This window comes from Cebus imitator, unplaced genomic scaffold (assembly GCF_001604975.1).
Source record: "Cebus imitator isolate Cc_AM_T3 unplaced genomic scaffold, Cebus_imitator-1.0 Scaffold164, whole genome shotgun sequence".
Classification (NCBI taxonomy): domain Eukaryota; kingdom Metazoa; phylum Chordata; class Mammalia; order Primates; family Cebidae; genus Cebus; species Cebus imitator.
The window spans coordinates 2,601,911-2,615,898 of NW_016107479.1; the positions used below are offsets into that span (position 1 = coordinate 2,601,911).

General features: G+C 37.3%; 1 protein-coding gene across 45 annotated transcripts in view; it reads right to left on the reverse strand.

Moving 5' to 3' along the window:
- PTPRD (protein tyrosine phosphatase receptor type D) overlaps positions 1–11,749 on the reverse strand; it is a 2,344,803-nt gene extending 2,333,054 nt beyond the window's left edge. For 7 of the 45 annotated variants that reach the window (XM_017544042.2, XM_037744086.1, XM_037744090.1 and 4 more), the window contains exon 1: positions 11,346–11,747. The gene's annotated coding sequence lies outside the window, so the exon portion shown is untranslated. Of the gene's footprint in view, positions 1–11,345 lie in introns of all 45 variants that reach the window. The other 38 variants (XM_017544050.2, XM_017544045.2, XM_017544031.2 and 35 more) reach the window with 16 other exon arrangements.
- Between the last annotated feature and the right edge of the window lie 2,239 nt (positions 11,750–13,988).

Genomic DNA, 13,988 nt, shown 5'->3' on the forward strand with positions numbered 1-13,988 from the left:
GAATTTGATAAAAATAAAGAAAGAAAGAATGAAAGAAAGACAGACAGCCTGATAGGGGTTGATCACTAATAGGTATCATTTTTATGGTAGGCCCCTACTGTGCTATATGTGGAGGCTACCATAAGTTTGATGAGACAACTTAGACTTATAAAGTAGTATGCTGTCTTACAGTTGTAAATTTTGCTTATTTTAGCTAAATAACAGGGCTTACTACATCTGTTTGCCTGTGGAGACCTAATCCAAGATATCTTATACTATATATAGTGTATTTTCAAATTATATTGCATATAATGATTATATTAAATTTCTAGAATAAGGAATACAAAACAAAAACTTTGGACCTGAATTTTATATCTTCTTTTATTATAAACAGAAAGAAAATAATAGTATTGCTGATGTTTTAAATATTTGAGGGCCTCTTTGTGTTGTCTTTTTAACCACTGCTCCTCTGCAAGCTTTTCAGTGACAGAAGGCAAAAGCTCTAGCTCATAACAGTTTTAGAATTTAGCTGTTCCATGAAAGTCTCTAGTAGACAAGTTTGCCTCATAAAAAACTGCCCAGCCTGGCATATTTTCTACTCCTCAATTCTCATTTACAACTGAAAATCCATTGAATTTTCTTAACAAGTAATCAGAAGACCTTAGGGAAGAAAAGAGCTGTCTCACAGGGGAAAAGATAATCCAATTACCCTGTTCACTAAGTGTTTACGTATCTTTCACACCTGAAAAGAAGAGATTTGGTGCTCTTGAAATATATGTCGCAAAACAACTTTAACCTTCTATTTTGTGTATTTTAACTTTCTATTTTTGTATCTATTTTATGTGTCCCTCCTACTATAGGGAAAAGCAATTTTTGATATGTGCTTTGCCATCTTGTGGTATTAATTAAAATTGTAACCTGACAAATGTATACCTGAGACATAAGAAGTGTTAATCCAATACATTGTAAGAGCAAAGCTAGTATTTTTTATTCAATTTTTAGAAGTCATATAACAATTCTAATAATTTCATATAATAAACACATTTCTCTTGTCCTTTCAAAATTAGGGCTCCAGGTTTCAATCAATACAAATGCAGCATTTCTCATACATTAGAAGCCCAATAAATGTTTACTGAGGATTATTTTATTCAACATTTTAGAAAATGTTAGTTAATACAGAAATAACAGTTTAACTTTTCTCTCCAGGTTATCTGAAGATTAAACCATGAGGTATGTTGTAACTTTGTGTCAGGAGAGCAACCATACTAGATATAAGAACAATGATCAACATACGAGAAAGACAAATAAAAAAATAAAAGTAATTTACCGTGACAATCAAGTAAAATTTCAACAAATTTAATACAATGTGATGCAGGGGTGTTAATAACAGACAGGACGGATGGCAATGAGGCATAGGTAATAAATAATTGCAATTAAAGTGACTCTTAGAACAACAACTTATGTTTTCTTGTTCTTATCCATTTCTTTGTTGATTATAATCAGTATCCTTACGTTTTATTTTGCATAGGTTAATCAAAACAGTCTCATTTCATTATTTTGTGAGGCATGCATTAAAACACTCTAAATTATAGTAACTTGCAGATGGGACCCTGTTGATCCTAAACATCACTCGACTCCACCATGAGCTTATCTTCCTTACTGTTCCATCACGTCTCTCATACAAGGTGAACTAACTAAAAACTCTTGGTTGGCTCAAAAATTGCGGCTTTTGGTCATGAATCATCAAGTACAGCAAGTTGTTTAAGGAGCTGATATATCATAAAATCTGAGGCTAACAGGCTGTAGCGGTTGGTGTGGTGGGAACCAAATAACTTCATCTCCCCAAGCAAAGGGACCTGAGCTTGAAGGGCCACCATAGGGAAAAGCAGAGAGCACATCAGGTTCTCTTTCTGCAGGATTGGAAATCCCAAGAAAGAAATGAAGAAACAAAAACAACACTGAGAAGCATTTGTGCTATGCTTAACTCTCAACTTTGGGAGGAGATACACTGGAGTTAGTTTTCCTTGATGTGAATCGTCCTCTGTCTCTTTGTTCCGCCGGGCAGCACTTTTACAATGTCTTCACTCCTGCATTCACATATGTTGTCATTTACTTATGATCACTTGTGTCCACTTCATTTGAAAGAATTTGTATTATAAAAGCATATCCACAATCTCACACTTTTTCTATTCTTGATGTACGGAATCTAGGCAACTGTAACATTTGACTCCTATACTAATATGTACATCTGGGAAAATATGTTATTAACTTTAGCAACTTACTTAACCTCTATGTACTTTAGTTTCCTCATTTATAAATCAAAGATAATGATTGTACCGACTTCACAGGACTGATATGGGAATAAATAAGCTAATGCATGGAGAGCACTTAAAATATTGACTGTCCGATATGAAGCAGTCAGTAAGTGTTGGCTCTTATTATCACCTTCTATCTGAAGATTTCTCAAGAACTCATGAGACGGTACATAGGACATAAATTCAAAAAACCAAGAAGAAAATAAAAGATCATAGTGACCTGAAACCATCTCTGATTTGGAAACAAACATTGTAATTACATACTTCTTTTAATTCCACTACAAGAAGTGATACACTACATATGAAATATGGATTGTTATGCTGATGAGAGGGATGAATGAGTTGTAAGAGAAATGAACAATACAGACAATAGGATAATCCATTTAAGAATGTTAATAATATATCTTTTTATATGTTCATAAGGCCAACACAGTCACTCCTGTGTGTCTGAAACACCACAGGTCCCCATGAAGTTAAAAAAAAAAAAAAAATGGGCAGAAGAGGAGGACTTGGCAGTAGAAACAGAAATAGGAAGAAAGAGAATTGATGAGTAAGGGAGAAAAAAAAGCCTGCTATAGTAAGGACCATATAATATCTTCTCACCTAGCTTCTTCATGTCTGTATTCAGCAGAATTTTGATTCATACCAAAACCTTCTATAATATGGCCTGAAATTACTTTCTATTAAAATAGCTATCTATATCTCTATTAATAATATCATTATAATATCTCTTAGAATGGACTGATGTTATACTTCAAAAGGTCAGTATTACTGTATCTTAGTAAATGTGTAATTTGTTTTATTAAATCCTGACATGTTTTCCAAGTGGGAGAGGTATATGGGAAAATCGGAAGACTTCAAGCCCCTAAAAAAATAAATAAATAAAAAGGAAGAACTATCTTCCTAAGGGGCAGAATAAAGGACTAGACTTAATCCCTGAGAACACTTCTACTGCAAGAAAGTGTTTTTGCTTTCAACCACACAGGTATGAATGATGAGACTAAGCCACTCTTGCAGAGCTGACCACATGGAAAAAACAAATGGATAGCACATATGTCACAGAATAAATACATCTATTCAGAGAAGAAGCCACCGGAATCCTTACACACTTATAAGCCATGGTCCATTGAAATAGGTACTATAGATAAGTGTTAATTGAGCACTAATTGAATGTCTTATATAATAAAATATGAAATTACAAATGGGGAATATTTTTCTATCCTTGTGATGCATATAATTTAGCTGGAAAATTTACAAGTATAAAAGTTTTTTGAAGGTGAAACAATAAATCATCCTGGCACTGTTTTTACAAAGTTTCTGTTGAGTAGTACTTTGATAAGGGTTTTCAGGGAGAATAAAAAGGGAAACTCTTCAAACTTAAGTCAGAGATATTTCCATGATTTTTTTTTTAAGAGAAATCAAGAAGTGAGCCTAGGGTGAGCTATTTACTTCAGCAATATCTAACAATCCCACTACATTTCTAAACATTAAACTGCATTGTTCCCTTCCTCTTTTGTTATTTGATCCAAAGTACACATTATAAGGCCTCTTATAAAAATATTTCACCTCAAAAGGTACAGGAAGAATTTCCTCATTTTTCACTGTCTATTTTCTTTCCTGAGAAAACCAAAGCACTTCTGCTATTATGTTTTGGTAATAGCTAAAAATAATGTGAGTCTTGACTGTTACTGGTATTGTATTCTATGAATTTGGAAATATAAGGGACTGGTGAATAGATTGTAAACTTGGACAGTGGTCTGGAGATTATTTGTGTTTTAATACTGTGTCAATATGAGGATAGTACGGTGTATTTTTATCATGCTTTACTGCCTTTCTACAACTTTGGAGAGTTGAACAGACATAAGGAATTAGCACTGGAGTGATAAGATGATGAAGCGTGCCAAAAAATTCCAGTGGAAAACAGCACAGACTGCAACTGCCTAGTAAGCAACATGGCTTCCACTCGGGTTCTAAAGGCAATACCTGTGATTCAGGATGACAGCAAAGGAAAAGGACAATAAGGTAAATGTAAGTATACCTGGAAAATTTTCTGTCACATAAAGGAAAAAATGCCATAAGAAACAGATGTCTTTTTCTCTATGGAATCAAACATTTTATGATAATCTGAATATGTTTCATAAGACTGTAAGATGGTCACAATTGGGTAGTTTTACATTGTTAGCACATAGCTGTTTTACTTAGCACTCCTTGACACATAGGAGACTCAAGACATATTTGAGACTACATTATATGGTTTATGCTGTCATAATCCATATATTTTATGCATAATCCAAATTATGCATATTGCATAATCCTGACTAGTGATTTTGCCTTGACAACATGTACAAGTTTGAAAAAAAAGAGGGTGCAATTTCTAAGAGTAGTGCATAATGTGAATATGGTACCTGAATTATTGTCCTACCCTTGATTTCTGTAGCAAAATAAAACAAGAATTGCTACAGTTCATGAATAAACTGTCCTTCTCAATGGTTCCAGCTGGTTACATGTAATCAACAGCAAAAAACGGAAAAGTGGCGAGATGAAGGTATGAGCCAGGCTTCCCTAGAAATCTGATGACTACTTAACCCCAAAGTGAAAAGACTTAGAAGCTTTTTTATTTTTTGAAGTGGAGTCTTGTTCTGTGGACAGGCTGGAGTGCAGTGGCGCCAGCCTGGCTCACTGCAACCTCTGACTCCATGCTTCAAGCAATTCTCCTGCCCCAGCCTCCCAAGTAGCTGGGACTACAGGCGCAAGCCACCACCCCAAAATAATTTTTGTGTTTTTAGTAAAGACGTTTTACCATGTTGGCCAAGATGGTCTCGATCTCTTGACTTCATGATTGTCCCACCTCGGCCTCCCAAAGTGCTGGGATTACAAGCGTGAGCCCACGTGCCCAGCCAAAAAGACTTATCTTTGATTCTGATAACCATTTTGGGGAAGAATAAGAAATGAAAGAATTCTGTCTCTAGCATGAGATTAATGAGTCACTCCTTGTACTATCCTCTACCCTCTCCATCCCTTTTCTTTGAGTAGAATTTCTAACTTTGATTATAAAGATTTTAGGCCAATTATTGGGAAAAAGATCCCAGGGATGCCAGCTTAGCTGAGTGTTTTTCCTCTATCCTAAAGAAAGATCTTTGGTAAGTGGCCTACACTGATTCAACTTTAGAAACAGGAAACACTCCATTANCAGTTTAATATCTCTCTGCTCATATTCGTATAATCTTCCCAACCAAGTTAACTGCCTCCAAAACAGCCTCATGTTTTCTGATTCTGTGCTCTAAATTAACTTTTCCTGGGAACAGGAGATAGAATATCAGATTTGGGTTAACATCTTTGTGGTGTAAAGAAGCTATGTCTAGGTCTTTGTCCAAAGTGACCAAGGACTATTTAACCAGATAAGGGAATAGAAAGACTCCTATGATACATATGTCATATTACATGTATGTAGTAGTAAACAATGCATGTGAACACAAGCTTGCCTGGCTTTATTCTCTGTCCATGTAGCTGCTGGAGGAGTCCCCTTTTAAACCCAAACTACATTTGAGAAATATAACTTTGGACAGTTTGTAAAATCTGTAATTCACAGAAGTTCCAAAATAATGAATGCATTGAGACTTCTGTAGCTGATTAAATATCTGCAAACTTAAAAAGAAATTATTTCAAAAGTTCATGAATTCTGTATTTAATTATAATACTTTAATTGTTCCTTCGCAGAGTAAATCAGATAGTATTATATATGCATACCAGTTGAAAATACATACATTTAAGCCATCTCTAATCTCATATGAAATGTATATAATTGAATATGAAATTGTTCTCATCCTTTTTAGCATCTAATTTAAGTAAATGTATTTTAGTATATAGAGGTAAAATCTTTGTGCTTTGCAGTTATTTTGACTTTAAAATATTTACTTATTATAATACAATATTTAGAAATTATATGGACTCATTATAAAAGGCAAGGCTTTGGTAATATGGTATATTGTTGAAGTTTGATTTATGAACTACTCAGAAAGCAACTTGTTATATTACATACTAGTCTAAGTCATTTCTTTTTGATTATTTGATTATTGTACATATACTTTTAAACTTCTGAATACACCATTTTCACTAAGATCTATTCTGAAGAGAACAAATGTATTTAAACACATACGCATACATAAATGCCCACATGCAAACACAAAATAAAATCTCTACAATTAATCAGCTACATTGGCTATATTTTACAATTTAAAAATATAAGTATAGCATGATCTCCCAGACTTCAATGATTTAAAGTATACATTTCAGAGAGATATAGGCCTACTTGCTACAACTCAAATATTTAATATCACATAAAGAAAACAATTGGCCATATTGATTTTCCTAGAAGAAAAAAAAGTTCCCAATTACATCACACGAATTATATTGACAAGTAAACTCTTGGCTTTCCTTAAGAAAAGCAAGCATTTAAAATTAACATTGTGTATATTCCTTCTCTGTGTTCATTTTCCATGATTAGAAGTTTTGTTATTACATTTTTTAAAGTTAATGCATTGTATCCTACATGATCACTGGAACTATTCTATTGATAATGTAGTTAGAGGTGTTTATAAATTATTGTCTGTGTATTTACTTGGCAATATAGCATGATAGATGCTTCTGAACTGGGATGGAAAACCTCCCTGTGAAACTGGGAAATTCAACACACCTTGACATCTTTTAATCTTTGAAGTTCTCTATTTCCTCTTTAAAATGCAAGGGTACAAATAATTTTTTCTATGCTTCTTGCTAGCTCTGACAGTCTACAATATGTATGTAAGGAATAATATACACTTATTTAAATTGTGCATATTTATCCAAATGTGATCTTGTAAAATAGCATCTATGGAGATTTCAGAGTGGGAAAAAGGAAGACCAAAGACACTAAGCATCCCTTTTTACTTATTTTCTTCTCATATCCTTCTGATATTGAATACAGTAATAAAATCCAAAAATGTAATATGCTCTCAGTGGCAGGAGCATAGGGTGGTTGAGAGAAACTTGGGTCCACGACCTCCCTTCCCTAATCTCCATCCTCCTTCTTCAAAAACACTCCAAATAAATATTCAATCTATATAACTAGAGTGTCCAGGTACTGCTAACATGACTTCAAAACAATTTCCTTAGCCCTCTTTCAAACAAGATGGCTGCCCTTAACTCCTACAAGAATTCTTAAACTGTCACAGTATAATTTGAGGATTTGCAAAATGCTACTTCAGTTATATTCAGTATATTGGTAACATAGCTCTAAAGACTTTTAAATTGCTAAACTGATTTCTATACTTAGAAGAGGTACAGAGAGTCCAGATTACCTCCTTAGGGTCACACTTTAAATTGTAGTGATAAAAGAAAAACTCAAAACCTTTGTTACCACAATCACATAAGTATTCTCCTAATGGATAATGTTTGTTTTTTGATTCTTTGTTAATTCTTCTTCATAGCAATGAATTTTAAGAGTTTTGAAAATCTTGTTGCAAGTACAGTTGATCTACATTGTTTGATTGTATCAGGGAAGATTTATTTATTCTTTACTGGTGTCAAATGCTTTTGAAAATCCTAAAATAATAAAACAGTGAACCAACAGTAGTGGTAAAGAAACTGTACATTAATACATAAGAAGGTAAGTTCAAATGGCATTCAACTGTGTACAAAATTCTACTAATTTAATTTTCATTATAACTTTTAAATTAGTATTACTGAATATTTATCACATCATTTGCATTGTTAAAGTTTATTAAATTCAGGATAGGTGTAAGCCCAAAAATATGTTCTTGAAATTAAAGTATTTCCTCCAAACAACAGAGAGATCTTGGAATAAAGTTATTTGCTGTATTAAATGTGAGACACGCTTAGGCAGTAGACAGATCAATACAGACATATGGATAGATATATTTATGCAGTTTTGAAAATCACATTTTTTTCAGAAATTTCTAAAAAGACATTAAGTAGGCAAGGTTCAAACAAGTAACATGCATTTCAGGTCACCTATTCTCAAATTATCATATAAAATCTGTGTTCACCACCCTTCATTATAATCCAGTTTTAGAAACGTAAAGATATCAAAAGTTACATTAATGATACTTCTCTAACTGCAAAACGGTTTACACCAGTGGTAACCACAATGATTGTCATGTGCACTATTAGCCATTCCTAAAATTTTAACATAGTATTCTGCTAATTCTTGGATATAACTAGTAATATTTTAGCTTTTCACTTACTCTCAGCATTATTAAAGAAAAATGTCCATTTGCAGAACTCTGCATCTGCATACTTTTGGATTCCTGCATCTTACTAGCAATACACAGGAAAGATATAATGGCATTCCATAAAGAATAAAACGAAAAAAAAGTTATGAATAGCTCAACCTTCCAATATTACATCTAATCAACATTGTTTTCTTTCTAAATTAAGTGCTTTTAGCAAATAGTAATCATCTATTGAGTTCCATAACATGTAACACCATGTGGTCAACAAAATCATCTTTATGTTGCTATAGTTACAAGAGTAGACTTGTAAATTTTATGTTAATATTAAAAGAAAAGAAAAGTACATTTGCCTTCACCAACTGCAACTGTAAGCAAATGCAGGTATACAGCACTTTATTAGAAAGAACTCCTTTAGTAAGCACATGTTAGAGGAATTAATCATTCATTCCCTGAAGACTTCTTATGTATTTCATCGGGCCATTATCTGATCTGAATAACAAGAACAATTGCATAATAAAACACATTACTGCTGACACTAGCAACTTTCTTCTCAACTTTAAACTTGCAACCACCTCTGTACAGGACAGAGAGCTGGTGGCCAAAAGGTGACAATTTAATCACCCACCCAGCTTTGACATTTTTATCTATTATATAGAGATAGGGATCAAATGCATGTGCAAGCTTTGCTAGAAACAGCTTTCATTCAGGCTGTCTTCCTTAGCACTATGACATAATTACAACAGAGGCAGAATGTATCTCAGGTTAACTTTAATGTTACTTACAAATATTTGCTTTCAGAAATTCAAAAAGGATGAACAAATAAGTCATGTCTTCTCCACTGTGGAAAATATGTCCTATACTAACATAGGTAATAACATGTTTGAACCACTCTTAAATTTGCCCTACTTAGGAACAATTTTCCCCTTTATTTTTCAATAATTGATTATTTTTTTTCAAATATCAGATACCCTCTCAGACATGTGAGGTCAGAAATGAGTAGAGGTCACGTGTTATAATCCAAATCTGATCAACCAAGAGCTTCATTTAATTATTTAAATTTATTTTTAAACCAGTAATAGAAATGTCAGCTAAGAGCAGTAATATCTCTAAGAAAACTCATTTGGATAAGAAATTAAATAATAATCAAGAAACAATGACACATCTTTCTCAAATGATTTCATAGTTGATAACTTCATGTCAACAAATTCATTAACTGTCCTTTTGTCCTGTCTCATTACCCTAAAAACTTATGGCCCAAGATATTTAGAGCTTTCAACATTGAGTAATCATTAACAACTCTAAAGGATGTCTAACTTTTTGTAACAACTGTACTTTAGTTTACTCTTATAATTTTTAAAACCAATCCCCCATGAATACTGATGCTTTTATAGATTTACTTAAGTAGATAAAGAGGTAAAAATATTTTCACTCTACCATTTTCAACTATTAAATACAAGAAAGTCCTTAGGTACCATTTAATAATGAGCCGTTTTATTGAAATTCTCTGAGATAAGCACTTTCACTTTTCAATCCAATTTTTAACTTATAAAGGGTTTTTATTAGAAAAGTGTGTCTTAGACAGAAAATTGACTATTAAAGATAAAAGGGATAAACTTTTTCTAATCACTATTAGACTCTAGTCAACACAAGTGCTGCCATGTCAAAAAACTTAGGATTTGTTAAAAATCAGGTTTGATTTGTCTAAATTGCAACTCCTACTGTATCTACTGTACATGTAACAATGCAAGAAGAATTAGATTCAGAATCCATTTGGCAGTGATAAAGAAAAAAACACTGAAATGTTATTGATTCTCTCCCTCTTGTGCAAAACAAACTGACTCAACTATATTTTTCCTGACATAACACAAAGGTTTTATTTAGATATTACAAAATATTGGCAAATGTTAGACTACATCTCTTTTTTCTATACATACATATATATATATATATATATATATATATATATATATAACTCATTAACCCTTTTGTAGAAAGAAGAGTGTCCTGCTTGCTTTAAAAGAAATGCTGCAGCTACCGACATGGTGATGTTAGCCCCAAGAGGAATACTGCCTGCAAAAGTTTTTGATGCAGAGATATTCAGCCTTAGGAGACACCTTAAACCCGTTACTGGCTGCTGAGCCCTGTCAGAGTTTATAACCTGCTGTGTCAAAGTCACAGTCTCAGCCCCTGCCCTCTCCAAAGCATTTTTCACATTCTCTCTCCAAATTAAGTTCATTCAAATTCCCCAACTATTTTAGCCTCAGGATTTTCCACCACGAATTATCTTATAGGCATAAAATAAATCTCAACAGAATGGTCACCTCATCTTTCAAACCATCGTTATTAACTTTCCCTTTCCTTTTTCTTTTTGGTTAGCGCTTTTCAGAACTAAAGACAAAACCAACCAACTGAAGTCAGAGTAGGGTGGGAGTTAGCATGGATGAGGGTTGAGGTTGAATGTGGCAGGAGAAGTAAGCCAGTAGGGTTCGATTTCTCAACCTTTTTCTAGGTAACCATCGTTAAATCTTAGAAGCAACCAAGCTTTCACAAAGCAGGCTTCCAGTAGCTCTTGAACAATAAGCGTTTAAATATCAGATTACCAGTAAGGTTGCCTATCCTGAACCCATATCGAAGTCGTCTAAGGGCTCCTCCAAAGAGATGCTTAGCGAACCACTTCTCAAATAGAAGCTACTGAAGTTATATAAGTCAAGTTATTCCCAGGCAACTGAATAGACTGTCCACAGCATTGGACATTGGACATTGAAAAGCAATCAGCATATATCTCACTTTAGCAAGAAAGACAGAAGCACAGTTTACTTACTAAAGCAGGCGTTCCAGTCCTCCTTGGAAACCCTGAGGAGTCTTCTCTTTTCTTTCCTACCAGTCAAATAAAGAATTGTCTTTCTATTCCACACAGGCCCAGAATAAACTGCAAAAAGGGGCGGCACATGCACAGCACCCGTCAGGGTTTGGCTTTGGTGGGGTGCTTCGGGTCCTGATTGTTTCGAAAGTGGGATCTTCTTTTCCGGAGGGAGGGGGCAAAGGAAGAAGAAAGGGCGCCCCGAAAGCCGACTCGGGTCCTGCAAATTATTCTGAAGGCAAAGTACCTGCACTCTCCCCGCCGAGGCTGGCTGTCAGCGCCGCGCGCGAGGGGAGGAGGCTCGCGAGGAGGAGGAGAAAGAGGAGCGGGAGGGCTCTGGCTGGGAGGGAGCGCAGGGTGGGGGAGGCCGGTGAGCGGCTCCCGGCTCCCGGCTCCGGGGAGCAGCGCCGAGACGATGCGGAGGAGGCGAGGCTCTGTCAGGGCGAGGCGCTGCCCCACGCGCTCCGGCCGCCGGGTGCGGGCGCGGCTGGGCGGGGAGCCGAGGCGGCCGCTCCCGCACTCGCTCGCTCGCGGACGCTGCCTCCTTGTCTCGCTCGCACACACAGGCACACACCCCACGTCTCCAGCAGCAGCTGCCGCTCGGCCGCACGCACTCACCTGCATTTCCTTAACGAGCCACTTGATGGCTGCCAGCCGCCCGGGCCCCGCTCGGGCGGGTGGGCGGGGGCCGGGGCGGGGAGGACGCGGCGCGGGATGCTCCGAGCGCCCGCCGAGAAAGAGAGGCGGTGGCGGCGGCGGCGTGCGGGCGCGCCGGCTGGGGCGGGAGGAAGGGAGACCCGGCACCCACCGGCCCGGAGCTGCCGGACGCGGCTTGGGCGGACCCTGCTGCCCGGGGGCCTTGGCGCGATTCCAGGGCTCCGGGGTAAATCAGTTGGCGGGGGGACAGGAGGACATGTCAGGCACAGGCTATTCCCCATCACTAAAGCCACAGATTACTGGTCCAGGTGCGGATCCTGGTTGTGCTTCCTCAGGTGTTCGCGTTTTTTCGGTTATTATTGCTGCTATTATAATTTTCCGAGGGAGGCTGTCGGTAGCAGCTAAGGGGTGGTGGGTGTGGGTAGGTGAGGGATGTAGATTTGATTTGTAATGGAATCGATGCTTAGGAAGAGCAGACTTTAGCGAGGTGTGGGGCAGGGGCATGGGGGTGGATTAGCGAAGGGGGTGTACTTCAGCTGAACTGGATGGAGTTTTCACTCGGAGCGCTTGGCCGTCTGGCTGGGCTTGAGGGAGGGATAGAGCTCCGCCAAGGTGGTAACTGCGAAGGGAAAACCCGTACAGGAGTTGCTGAAAATCAGCCTCGCTGCAGAGGAGAGGACCTGGACATGGATGCAGGGAGCGGATTCTTCCCCACCTCCTCGGTATCCCAAGGTAGAGTGGTCAGTGCATAAGAGACGGTGTACACCAGACTCCGGAGACAAGGAAGAGGAACTTCGATCGCCAGCAAAACTAGAAATGGGGACTGAAGCTCGGGGAAGAAGGTTGGCAGGATGGGAGAAAAACAGCAGAAATCTTTTGTCACTTTACCATCTTTCTTTTCACGTCTCATCAGAGCACACAGCTATAGGCAACAAATGCTCTATCTCTTGCTAAACAGAGCAATGTCACCACGTCGGTGCGTTTATTAAAAAGCCAAAATAATTATCCTGTTTGTAATAATGCAACAAAGAGCCTTTCAGGAACCACCTGGTCAAAGGTGCTGTAAGCACTGCAGAAAAAAGGCAAACAAAAAAAGAACAACGTAAAAACAGTGACCCATCTACTTTCCTTATATGTCCATGATCTAATCGCAGAAATGTCAGTTTCTCCCGAAAAGAAACAAAGCTTAATCAATATAGGTGACATTTTCCCCAGGGTCCTTTCACCTTTGTCTTTTCATGCCTGCTTCATTGCTTGCTATGTCCCTTTGCTCTTCAAAAGGGACCCTTCTCCTGAACCCACGCCCTGCTAGGGACCCTGTTCAGCCTCCCTAAAGCCACAGAGCTCATCCATCCAAGATTTCCATGAGCACTCATTATCACTTAAAACCGTTCTTGGAAATGATGGTAAGAACGAAAAAATTTACACCATATGTGCAAGTGTGTGTACATGTGTACATCTTTTTGTAATTATACAAAGCACTTGCCCCTCTTATGGTGCTGTCTGCCCAAGATGATGATGACTGACTCATACTCTCTCTTCCCCCTCCTTCTCCCTCTCTGCACAAATACACACCACTCACTCCTGTCTCAGTTCCTTCCTGTCAGTGTTCAATAATGGTTTTACATGAATTTTCTGTTAGGCAGCCTCTGACTATGAGTTGGACCGAATTGGTAGGAGGGAGGCTGGTCTCAATGAGACCAGGCTGTTTCCTGTCATCCCTCAGTCATTACATACTTACATACACTACAGTACTTAATGCCAAGTGGCAGCAGAAATGATTTCCACCCTTGCTAGTCAGAATAATATGTTTTCCCTCCCCTGGAAACACATATAATTAATAATAAAAGAAATAATGCATCTCAAAACCATGGGAAGAGCAGATGGATGCTGATGTGATGGGGTTAGTCACCTTTTCTGTAGTTGTTGCAAAGACAACGTGACCAC